At 36.4% G+C, this 10,968-nt stretch overlaps 1 long non-coding RNA gene across 1 annotated transcript; it reads right to left on the bottom strand.

Moving 5' to 3' along the window:
• Window positions 1-6,148: 6,148 nt before the first annotated feature.
• LOC146444615 (uncharacterized) lies at window positions 6,149-10,765 on the bottom strand. Its single transcript, XR_014850014.1, has 3 exons — window positions 10,640-10,765; window positions 7,602-7,670; window positions 6,149-7,417 (listed from the first exon to the last, which is right to left on the bottom strand). It is a non-coding gene; the product is annotated as an uncharacterized LOC146444615 (long non-coding RNA).
• Window positions 10,766-10,968: the final 203 nt, after the last annotated feature.

Genomic DNA, 10,968 nt, shown 5'->3' with positions numbered 1-10,968 from the left:
CATAAGTGTTCCTGTCATGGAGTAAGTAATGTGACATTCTTTTCAGAACTTTCACGTCATAAAGCTGCTAAAAAAATAGCCTTTTCAAAATGTTTTGGGCCAGATCCACAGCAAGTGTAAATCAGTATGAATTTATTGATTTAACATATCCCTATCTGGTTCCATAATGAGACTCTGTAACAGGAATACATACTAGAGGGCACAAAGATAAATGAGGAATGAGTATGATGATGCAGAAAATCCCTAATTCAGTGTTGGAGGTTGGACTAGATGACCTCACCAGTGGTCCCTCCCCATTCCATGATTCTAAGATTCTGTTATAGTTTTTACATATCTAATAAAGTTAAATATTTTCAACATACATTCAACACAGCAATGTTTGACTGCAATTTTTTCCCCTTAAGGAATGACCTGATGTGAATGCTGTGTGCTGATGACCTATGAACCTTACTTGGTTGGTTATTTCACTTTGGAAATGAAGATTGTTTCAAAATTTCAGTTTTCCTAATCACATTGTGTAAAACCAAAAAAATTAGCAAAACACCTGCCTGTACTTGAATGAATTTAAATTATCATTTAAGATACATCTCCAATAAAAAAAAAATTAAGCAAAAGAAAGGCATACACACTTTTTAACATTGAGGAAATATTTTTATATACGCTTTATTTAGGAAGTGACTTTTAAAAAAAAAACCATGCATAAAATCTAGCTAAAATGGCATATGCATAGTTTAATTGAATATGAATCAATAGGGCATGTTCCTTCTTACTTTAGTAGTCAGTTCTCAAAGGCAGAGTACCAGAAAACCCCTCTTATTTTGGATTTAAAAACAATACAGACAACTTTTTTAGTATCTATCCCTTCTCCTTTGTGTTGAAGATATCCTTTTTTTTTTTCCTTCAATAGTTAAATTGTTCACAAGGTCTACTTTTTCTTTCCAGTTCTCCCCGCTGTGGGTGCAGGGGAGAGTGAGTGACTGTGGTGCTTTGTTGCTATCTGGGATTAAACCATGGCAGGAATAGTCCAGAGCATGTTTTTTTAATAGTTGAAAGACAAACAAAACAGGACTACAAAACCAAACCAAACCAAACCAAACCAAACAAAATAGGGAAAAGTTAGGTGACTTATTCTAACTGTGGAGCCTTAGATATGTGAATCACATATTCCTATACATACAAAAAAACCAAACTTAACCCAATTGAAATTGAGGACTTGACTTCAGTACGTAACTTTCTCCTATTTAAGGGTCAGTTTTTTTTGTCAAGACAAATAAAGTTGTCAGAGGGAGGTCATCACCTCTTATCTATCATATTTTTCTATGTGCCTAAATTTAGTTGAACCGGATCTCAGCTTTATGTTCTATCTCAGAAAGGGCAGAAGTAGTCAGGTCAGATCAGCACAGAGGAAATGGACATGAAGACAGAATTCATTGAAAGTTGAGCTCTCATTAGAATGTATTGCTCCACTTTTAGAATGGGATTTTATCATCCAGAAAAAAACCCCTACCTTTTACTTCCACTGATGATGTGTTAAGCATATAAAGTCACAGAGTGAAAAAAGTGCTCTGATATCACTGTGTTTTAGATGCATACCATAAGATGTCACAGCTTCATCTGCAAATACATAGTTTGGTTTTATAGATGAGAAAATAGTGGTGAAAGATATTTTTCATACTTAAGAAGTTTGAGATACTTTCAAATAATGAAGTATATAAAAATTTGCAGGAATTTTTCTAAAGGAAAAATTCATAAAGGTTGCTTTTGCATCTTCCAGACTCTCATATATGATCTCTTATGAGATATTTATATATATGCTAAGTATTTAAAACAACAGAATTGACTGTATAAAATAAAGATGCATTCGTGTGCACACCTGTCTGTTCAAAACAGTTCCTGTTTATCTTTGAAAACTGGATCCTTACAGCAGGAATTCCTCTCTACTAGATTGGAGCATTAACAAGCTGGACATATACATTTGAGTTACTTGTTACTATTTAGTTGAAATGAGCAGAAACATGGCTGCTGGAGGAGTGGTTCCTTTGCCCCTGCTCTGGTTCTGGAGCAGATCCCCAGAAGGAGCAACTTGGTTGGCTGCAAAGGAGACCTTATGAAGCAAGCTCAGACAAGTTACTTCTTCATGGTCTTGCCAATTGTTCTAAAATAAAATAGTAGTGGAGAGACAAATCCCTCCCTAGCTCTTAAAATGATTTGATTTTTTTTTTTGTTAATGACATTAATTTTTTTGCCATTTTTCATATCTTTTTCTTGATCCAGGTAAGGCCAATATTAACATTTTACAAGGATAAAGAAGGCCTGTAGCTCTGGTCTCAGTATGAATTCGTAAAAGTATAACCACCTTTTGACAATCTGTACTTAAGGTGCCACACATATACACAAAGATGGTGGTATAATGTCTCTTTAATAGTAATGATTGACAAAACTTGATATTTCTTAGAAGCTGTTTTTTTTTTTCAGGTAAGTCATCTAATCTTGTGACTGGAAGTGAAAAAATAACTTGTGTGGCCTCATCCTTACTTCATGCTAGTATGGGAAGAAAATTGTTCTAAATCATAGAAAGTAAAATTATAAGTGCTCTGTATCCAGCAAGAACTTTGTGTCAATAGCTTCACCATCACTAATAAGAATGAAAAAAAAAGGAAATCTATAATATAATGCAAAATAGATTATATTCATAAAGGTCTTCATGTCGAACACAGTTTGTAAAAAATAATCAACCAAAACTGTAGTAGAGAATACTCATGTACCCATATCTGTCTATTGTGTGTATCTCTGTTTTTTCTAACAAAGAGGGAATTAATCATGACAGATTTTTTTATGAAGAGTAGGCATAAGTTTTATTTTTGTCTTTTGATAACTTCCTTTCCTTTATGTTTTTGGGGTGTTTTTGGTAGCCTTTCACAGTCAGAGTTAAAGAATTTCCTTTGCTGAATAAAATGTAAGGCAGCTTTAATGTTCGGCCATAATGGAGACAAATGACAGCTTCATTCCCATCACAACTGGATGGAGGTAATTACTGATACTGTCACAGGCCTGGCACAGATCACTGCTTGTAGAATAGCCACATCCCTACTAAAAAATATGAATGTCAGGATGAAGGATTTTTTTCCTTTTGTAGCTGTCCAATATGATTAAAATATTTTGCATTCAAAGCCCCTTTTTACCTAATATTATTAACACCAAAAATAATTAATAAGCCATTACTAAATTGGATGTCCCATTTGTGCATCCTCTAATGGGATCATGAACTAATAGAAAACTCTGTGCTGAAACTGTGGTAATGTATAGTTCATTGTTGACTCTCGATTTTAGATTGCATTACATGCCAACCATGTTAAAAACATTATTAATTGTAAGTAAACTTAAAAAATCCTGGTTTGACCCATTTAGTATTATAACTTTTCTTCTTTTCTAATTTTTGCTTTTTAAATGTAAATAAAATGTAATCATCAGGCAGAACAAAAGCTGGCAGCAGGCAATCAGGAGTCTGAAAGCAAACGTACAGATGACTGTGCACAAGTCTAAAAATATCACATCTCTTCTTCACTATTAGAAGCATGATATTCAGAAAGGAAGCAAATAGGAAACAAGATTGCTTTTTATTTAGCCTCTATTCTCCATTTATGAGTGCACTAATATGTACTTCAGAATCAAAACTCATGAAGCTCTTAAGGCTAGTAATTGCCTTTTGTTCAGATTAATTGAAAGAAACAATAGATGGCCCTCAAACCAAAAGGAAAAAATACAACTACTAAAACCAAATAGGTAAATCAATTAACTAATTAAATATGTGTAGATTATTAATTTCTTTCCTCTTGAACAGTGTTGAATAAAAATGTATGAGTGGATTTGTACATTTTGTGACTGAAAGTGGTGCTGAGAAATAGAATAAGACAGTCTGAACACAGCTGGGGAAAGGACAACACACGCTGTCCTGAAAGAAACCCAGAGAGGAAATTCTAGGTCAGCTTCTTCCTGAGAATGCCTTGAGGATGTGAGAAAAGAACTAGTTTCCCATAGTTTCTTTTCTCAGAGAAACAGCATGTTATTTATTTTTAGTGAATGAAAATGTCTGTGTTAAATTAAGTACATAAACCCACCATTGAATTTTCCTAATAGCAAATGGCCAAAAATTATCCAAGTTCCACCTATTTTAAAGTAGTAAGGCTTTCTTACTCTCAGGCAATTTTTATATTGGTAATTATTTTATAAAGCTGATGTACAGGAAGGCATTGAGTTTGATTTAATAACACACCTAAATGCCTACCAGTTCAGCTTTGAAAATTTCTGGTTTTGTACTCTAGAAAAATAAATTTTAAAATTATTATACAATTTTTAAGTGAAATTAGATCCATCAGCAATGTATTCACAAGAAACCCATGCTCAGTAGGAAGGAGCCAGAAGGTAAGGACCAATAATGTCAAAATCCTGGGATTTTTTTTGGTTGGTTGGGGTTTTTTCCACTTTTCATTTCATGAAGATACTGACTCAAAGACAGCTGTTTCCTAGTGTTTAGGATACAGTGTGGAATTCTCTTTGAAGACTAGGCTCCCAGAGACATCGTCCAAAGAATTTAGGAAGTTACTTGGTGTGAAAGCTGATCAATTTTCTGTACTTGAGGGCCTGTTCTTCCCTTTGAACATCTGCTTATGGCACAGATAATACAACAGGATTACTATGTAGTCCCTTTTATAGTCAGTCTATTTTTGAGGCTGTGGAAAGATGCCATGATCCATAAAGTGGAAAAAACCTAACAGCAAAGGTGTCAAAAGCATGCAGATACTATCCTTACATACTCAGAATCACAAAATGAGTAAAGTTGGAAGAGACCAGTGGGTCATCTGGTCCACCAGGGCTGAGTAGAGGTGCAGGACCTCCCCTGACATGCTGGCAACACTTTTCCTAATGCTCCCCAGGATACTGTTAAGATCCAATTATTGAGAAATGTCTCTACCGAAATTAAGGTGCAAATGAGACCATGTGCCAGAGTCAATAGTATAGATTTTATTTAACAGTAAATGTGTGGTTGAGAGAGATAGAAAGAAATAGGGAAAGGGGAGAGGAGGGGGAAGGGGAAGAGTGAGAGAGAGACAGACAAAGTAGAAAAATACCACCTCCTGTGGATCCAGCCATGTCCCCTTGGATCTTTCTTCTCCCTGGATTTCTTGGGGGTTGAGGTCCTGAGGTCATTCAAAACTTTTCACTATACATTTCATCAAACAAAGGAATCAATGCTTATTGGCTACACAGTTCTTTTATTCTATTGGTTAAATGATTCCCTCACTTCCCATGCTAATCATTCCCATGCTCAGTCCTTTTCTTGAGTCAGTAGGCTATGACCTCCCCTGCAAACCCAGCTGGAGCTGACCTTCAGCACAGTTGCTGAGCTGGCCCTCCCTGTGGACTCTTTGCAGTGATATGTTCTTCTCTCCCAGCTTTGTTTACCTCCCCTCTAGGCCTGAGATAATTGGACAATAGTAATATCTTTATCTTGTCTCAAATTCCCTTCAGGTGGCTTAACTTACAGTCCAGATTCCAGGAATTCACAGAGGTGTATTTGAGAGGGCCGGGGGTGATTTGGGTTAGGGTCCTGTGTATAGAGTTGGCCTCCAAAATGAGGTGCCCCCTGACCTTTCCAGAGATCGAGGTGAGGCTGCCTGGCCAGGAGTTCCCTGGGTTCAGTCCTCAGGCACCTCCCCATATCACCATGACCTTTCAAGGATGATCAAGAGAGGCCTTGCTATAGTGTCTACCAGGTCTCTCAGTGCTCGTGGATGCATCCCATGAGGGCCCATGGACTTGTTAACATCATTTGCAATGTGTTCTCTAACCCAAACCTCCTTGAAAAAGGGGAAGTCTTCCTTCCAACATTGCTTTACACTGGTGGCCTGGGTCAGAGATTCCTGAGGGTTGATATTATCACAATTTTTATCTTTCTATTTTGTGAGGATAAGAATATTTAGTTTTAACTTTTAATAGCATTTCACTTTCAAATTTTAAGATTCCCTTTTAAAACATACCAAATGTCTGTCTTTCTGCTTATGTGAAAATTGGAACAAAAAAATTATAAGTCTCAGCAGAGATAGGATTTTTAATATTTTCTTAATACATCAGTACACTCAGGTACTGAATTCATTTATTCCCTACCTACCTAAATCACTGTAAATAGAATAGTGGTAATAATAAAAGCAACCTTCAGCAGGAATAATGCAGGCTTAAATGACAAATGAGTACCATTCCCTTGAAGTTATAGGTCATTTGTTCAAACGCATCCTTGGTTAGGAAATTCTCCAGATTGTTAGATGGGTTATGCAAAACAAGCGCCCCACTTTATGATGGAGAAGTGTGCATGATAAAAAAGTACCATAAAGAGTAATGTGTAGTTACAGCACAAAAACAACTTTCCACAGGATGAAAGCACAAATTGACTTCTCGCCTCCTGCAGTGTTTCCTCAGATCATATTTTAAACACATTGGAAGAAAGGCTGAAACTAGAACAGTCTCTGCTTTGTGTAACCTTTGTTAATGAATTTGATTATCAAGATTGTCAGTCAGCTCTTTCCATCAGATAAAATTGTGCCACACTAATAATTGGAGAAAACTAGAAATTAAAATAAACATTCTATTTAATAATCAGAGAAATAAATGAAAGCGTGGAGACTTTTCCATTATTTTCTGTCATAATTCCTGTAGTTCATAACATTGTAGTTTTGCAAGTCTCAATATTCTTCCAAATATCTGTGATTATTCCTCCTTTTTCATTTTCCTTGCAGACTTGCCCTCAGCATAATACCTCACTTTGATATCCCTGAGCACTAGTCAGACAGAAAAGCAGCATGTCCTAGGCTGATACACAGATATGTGTGGTCTGATTAAATAGTCATAGAATGATTAACCACAGCACTTATCATAGAAGCTTTTTGCATTCATTTTCTTTTCTCTCTACCTAAGATGCTAATCTTTAGCAAACTTATTGGGAATTCCTCTCTTTGAAATATCTTCTTTCTTCAGCATAACTGAAATAAGATAATGGGTTCAAGAGTTATCTAGAGGGAATTGGAAGTAATTTTCCTTGTAAAATGAGGCAAAAAAAAATACAAAGGGGGAAACATTATTTCGTTTATATCCCAGTTTTGGCTGCAGATTTTTCCTGATGGTGGAGTTGGAGCTGACAGAGAGAGTTTTTGGTTTAGAATTAAGGAAAGGACAGGCAAAGGAGATGTTACAGTAGGTGTCTGCTATAGGCCACCCAACCAGGTAGAAGAAGTGAAGACAGATAGGGGCAGTCTCACATTTGAAAGCCTTGACCTTCTCTGGGGGCTTCAATCACCCTGATATCTGTGGAGGGTACACAGCAAGGCAGAAACAATCTAGAAGGTGTGGTGGTGATAAATTCCTCCTACAAGTGACAGAGGAACAAACAAGGACAAGTGCATTTCTGGATCTCATAATCACCAATGAGGGTATTGAGGGGATCTATGGAAATGTGGAGATCAAATGCAGCCTTGTCTGTAGGGCTCATAACATGAAGGAGCTCAGGTTCCTGAGGTCAGGGAGGAGAGTGAAAATTAAGTCCCATAAACCTGGACAATGGGAGAACAGATTTTAGCCTCTTCAAAGACCTGTTCAGCAGAGTCCCATGAGATAAGTTCCTAGAGGGGAGAGGCCCAAGAAAGTTGGTTAACATTCAAGCATCACTTCATACAAGCTCAGCAGACCTCAATCCCAAATTAATAATTAGTCAGGTAAAAATCATAGGAGGCCTGTGTGGATGAACAAAGGCCTCCTGGACAAACTCAGACAAAAAATGAGAACAGACAATGTGTGAAAACAAAGTTAGGTAACTTGTGAGGAATACAGAAACGTTGTCTAAGCATCCAGGGATAAAGCTATGAAAGCTAAAGCCCAGATAGAATTTGATCTGGCCCTGGATATCAAATGAAATGGCCTCTACAAATGCAGAGGCAATAAAAGAAAAATGTGGGGTCAATGCTCCATGATTTGGTTACAGTGTGAGTTACAGAAAGCCTTTTTTTGTCCCTCAAATATGTGAGGTCTTTTATTTATTGGAAAAGGTGAGAAGGCTGAGAGTGCTGGGATTGCAGCCTAGAGAAGAAGAGGTTTGCAGGGCTTTTTGCTCATGTACATGAATATCTGAAGGGAGGGTGCAAAGAGGATGGAGCCAGGCCCTCTCAATAGTGCCCAGTGACAGGTCCAGAGGAATGGGCACACACTGAAATCCAAGAAGTTCCCTCTGAAGATCAGGAAACAATTTTTTTTTTTTTTTTCCTTTGGAGTGGAAACAATCTCTCAGACAAACAAGTTGTCCTAAACTTTTGAAGCTTTTTTATCTTAAGGTACAATTGCTTTTTTTCTGGATTAATACCTGTGTTTAAAAATCAAGAATCACAGAAGAGCTGAAGTTGGAAGTGACTTCTGGAGGTCATCTTGTCCAACCACACTGCAGAAATAAGGCCACTAGGTGTCAGTTGTCAAGCACATGGTTTAGAGAGGTATTGAATATCTCTAAGAATGGAGGCTCTGCAACCTCCCTTGGCAACCAATTCCAGGGCTCAGTCACTCTCAAAGGAAAAAAAAAAGAGAAGAAATTTGTTTCCTGATCTTCAGATAAAGGATAAAAAAGCTTAAGATAAAAAAGCTTCAAAAGTTTAGGACGACTTGTTTGTCTGAGAGATTGTTTCCACTCCAATCTGCAATAACATTATCTAGAATCATTAGAAATTTTAGAAGAAGATATCAAGTCCTCTTAAATGTTGGCACACTTCACGGAAAAGTCAGGAACATGACAGGGGCACCTCTACAGCCTTCCCACACTGTGAAAACTGTGACAACCTACAGGCTGTTAACACTTGAATGATTCAAGATGTTAGCATTATGTAGAAATTCATAAATCAGAGTTCAGTGGTATTCCAAATATCTTTAAATATAACTTCAAAATTCTCTGATAAAGAGGAGAGTCTTAAAATACTGTTACCTCTTCAAGAAACAAGACCATTTAAATAGTCTTTGAGATAATTTAATAGTGGATTACATTTCAAAATCATGTGCACTTCTGATTGTTCTACTGAGATTTTTTTCTCTTATTCTCATAATTTTTGTTGTCTAAAGGCAATAGTAAAGGAAGGTGCAACATGTAAAGTAGATAAAGAAAATAATATTAAAGAAGTCATGGAATTAAAATATTTGGCAAATTATTATGACTATTCTAATTTTTTGCTTGAGATATGCCATCTCCACATTCTTTCTGGAACTATATTGTATTTTTGCCTTTATATGTTGCTAACTACCCATAGAAATACTTTTGAGCCTTGTAATGTGTAAAATCATATACAACTATTACAATGAGATGGTTTATTAAAAAAAAAAAAAAAAATCAGAAATACACTGCAAGAAAATGAGCTGAAAAAATTTAACACATTTATATATTTTAATGCGGTCTGCATCCCAAAATAAGTTGCTTACCTTGAGCTATAATTTGCAGTTTAGTCAATAAGAGAACCCCTCCTGGTGGTTTTTATTTGCTTTTATCCTAGATTAATAAATTTCTTTATAAAATTGATATGAATAAAGCAACAATACATAAGAATGCCAATGCATACATAAAAAATAACTTTTGAGAAAAATCACTATTAATCAGGCTAAAAAGATTGATCTATGTTCTTATAAAGGAAATATAAATCGAAGAAATTAATTTTCCTTCATGTAAATATCCATAAAATCTATTCCATCTAAAAAAATGTAAATAAATTTAATGTCAAGGTGCAGTGGCTAAGTTCAATTTTTCATAACTTTAGATGTCTATAGATAATGTAGACATCTATGTAACCCCAACAGCATCTATTGTAACTGAGTGCTCTTCTGGGGTGTGATTCACTTATTTTTTAAATGAACATTTACTGCTTGGCTTCTCCCAGAGTACTTATATATCTCTTTTAAACTGAAAAGAAGTTTAAAGTGAGTATCAGATGCATGTGTTTTTATTACGCACACATAATCAAATGAGATTTATCCACTAAAACCATTTTAATTCTGTTACTTAGTACAAAGTTTTGACTTCAAGCCCTAGCAGGGTTGTAGAAATGACCTTCAATAGGCCTTCAGTCAAGGACTCTCTAAAAATAAAAAGGTCAGTTATTCAGAGACTGTCCTCTTAAACCTGCAGAGCAGATGAGTGAAAATTGCTAAATGCAAGAGAAAGTCTCATCTTTTGCTTGAGAGGACCTTTCAACCTCTGAGTTGAATCAGAGGTACATTTTAAACAGTTCTGACTACTTGCTCAAGCAGAACTATGCAGTGCATGGATACTGCAATCCCTTATTTTCTTCTCCTCTCTACCTGAACTTTGTAATAACTAACTAAAATAGTATTTATTTTTACCTGGTTCTTTTGGTCTCCATGATTCTTCTTTCCTGTCCTTGATTATACAGCATCACCAAGAAATAGACCTAAAGCCTTCCCCTCATCTCCCCACATCCTCAAATATCCATGTACTTGTTTGAAAACAAACCAGTGGGAGAATGCAAGTCAGAATTATAATTTAATAGGAAAATTAAAATAATGAAATAATACAAGGAAAAACAGTGACAGAGTCAGATACGACCTGACACCCTTTTAGTCAGGGTGGTGGTAGCAGTCCAATTGAAGTAGTTTGGTTGGAGCAGTGATCCTGTGGAAGGTCTGCTCTCCACCTGAAGGTCCAATGGTGACTCTTGTCCTCTGGGAATCCGGTAGACAAAGTCTGTCTTGTGCAGTTCAAAAGCCCAGGTTATATCTAGGTGGGAATGCTTGGCTCCTCCCCCCGGGTGGATCATCTCACAATAGGATGAGATAATTCCATGAGTCATGGGGTTGGTTCTTGATAGCCCATTAACTGTTATCAGGGGTGAGTCATAGCAGGAGATAACAACCTCTGCCCCACCTGCTTTAACA

The sequence above is a fragment of the Lichenostomus cassidix genome, chromosome 1, assembly GCF_008360975.1.
Source record: "Lichenostomus cassidix isolate B80296 chromosome 1, HeHo_3.0, whole genome shotgun sequence".
Classification (NCBI taxonomy): domain Eukaryota; kingdom Metazoa; phylum Chordata; class Aves; order Passeriformes; family Meliphagidae; genus Lichenostomus; species Lichenostomus cassidix.
The sequence above is the reverse complement of the archived record's forward strand: the minus strand, read 5'-3'. Positions and strand labels throughout refer to the sequence as shown.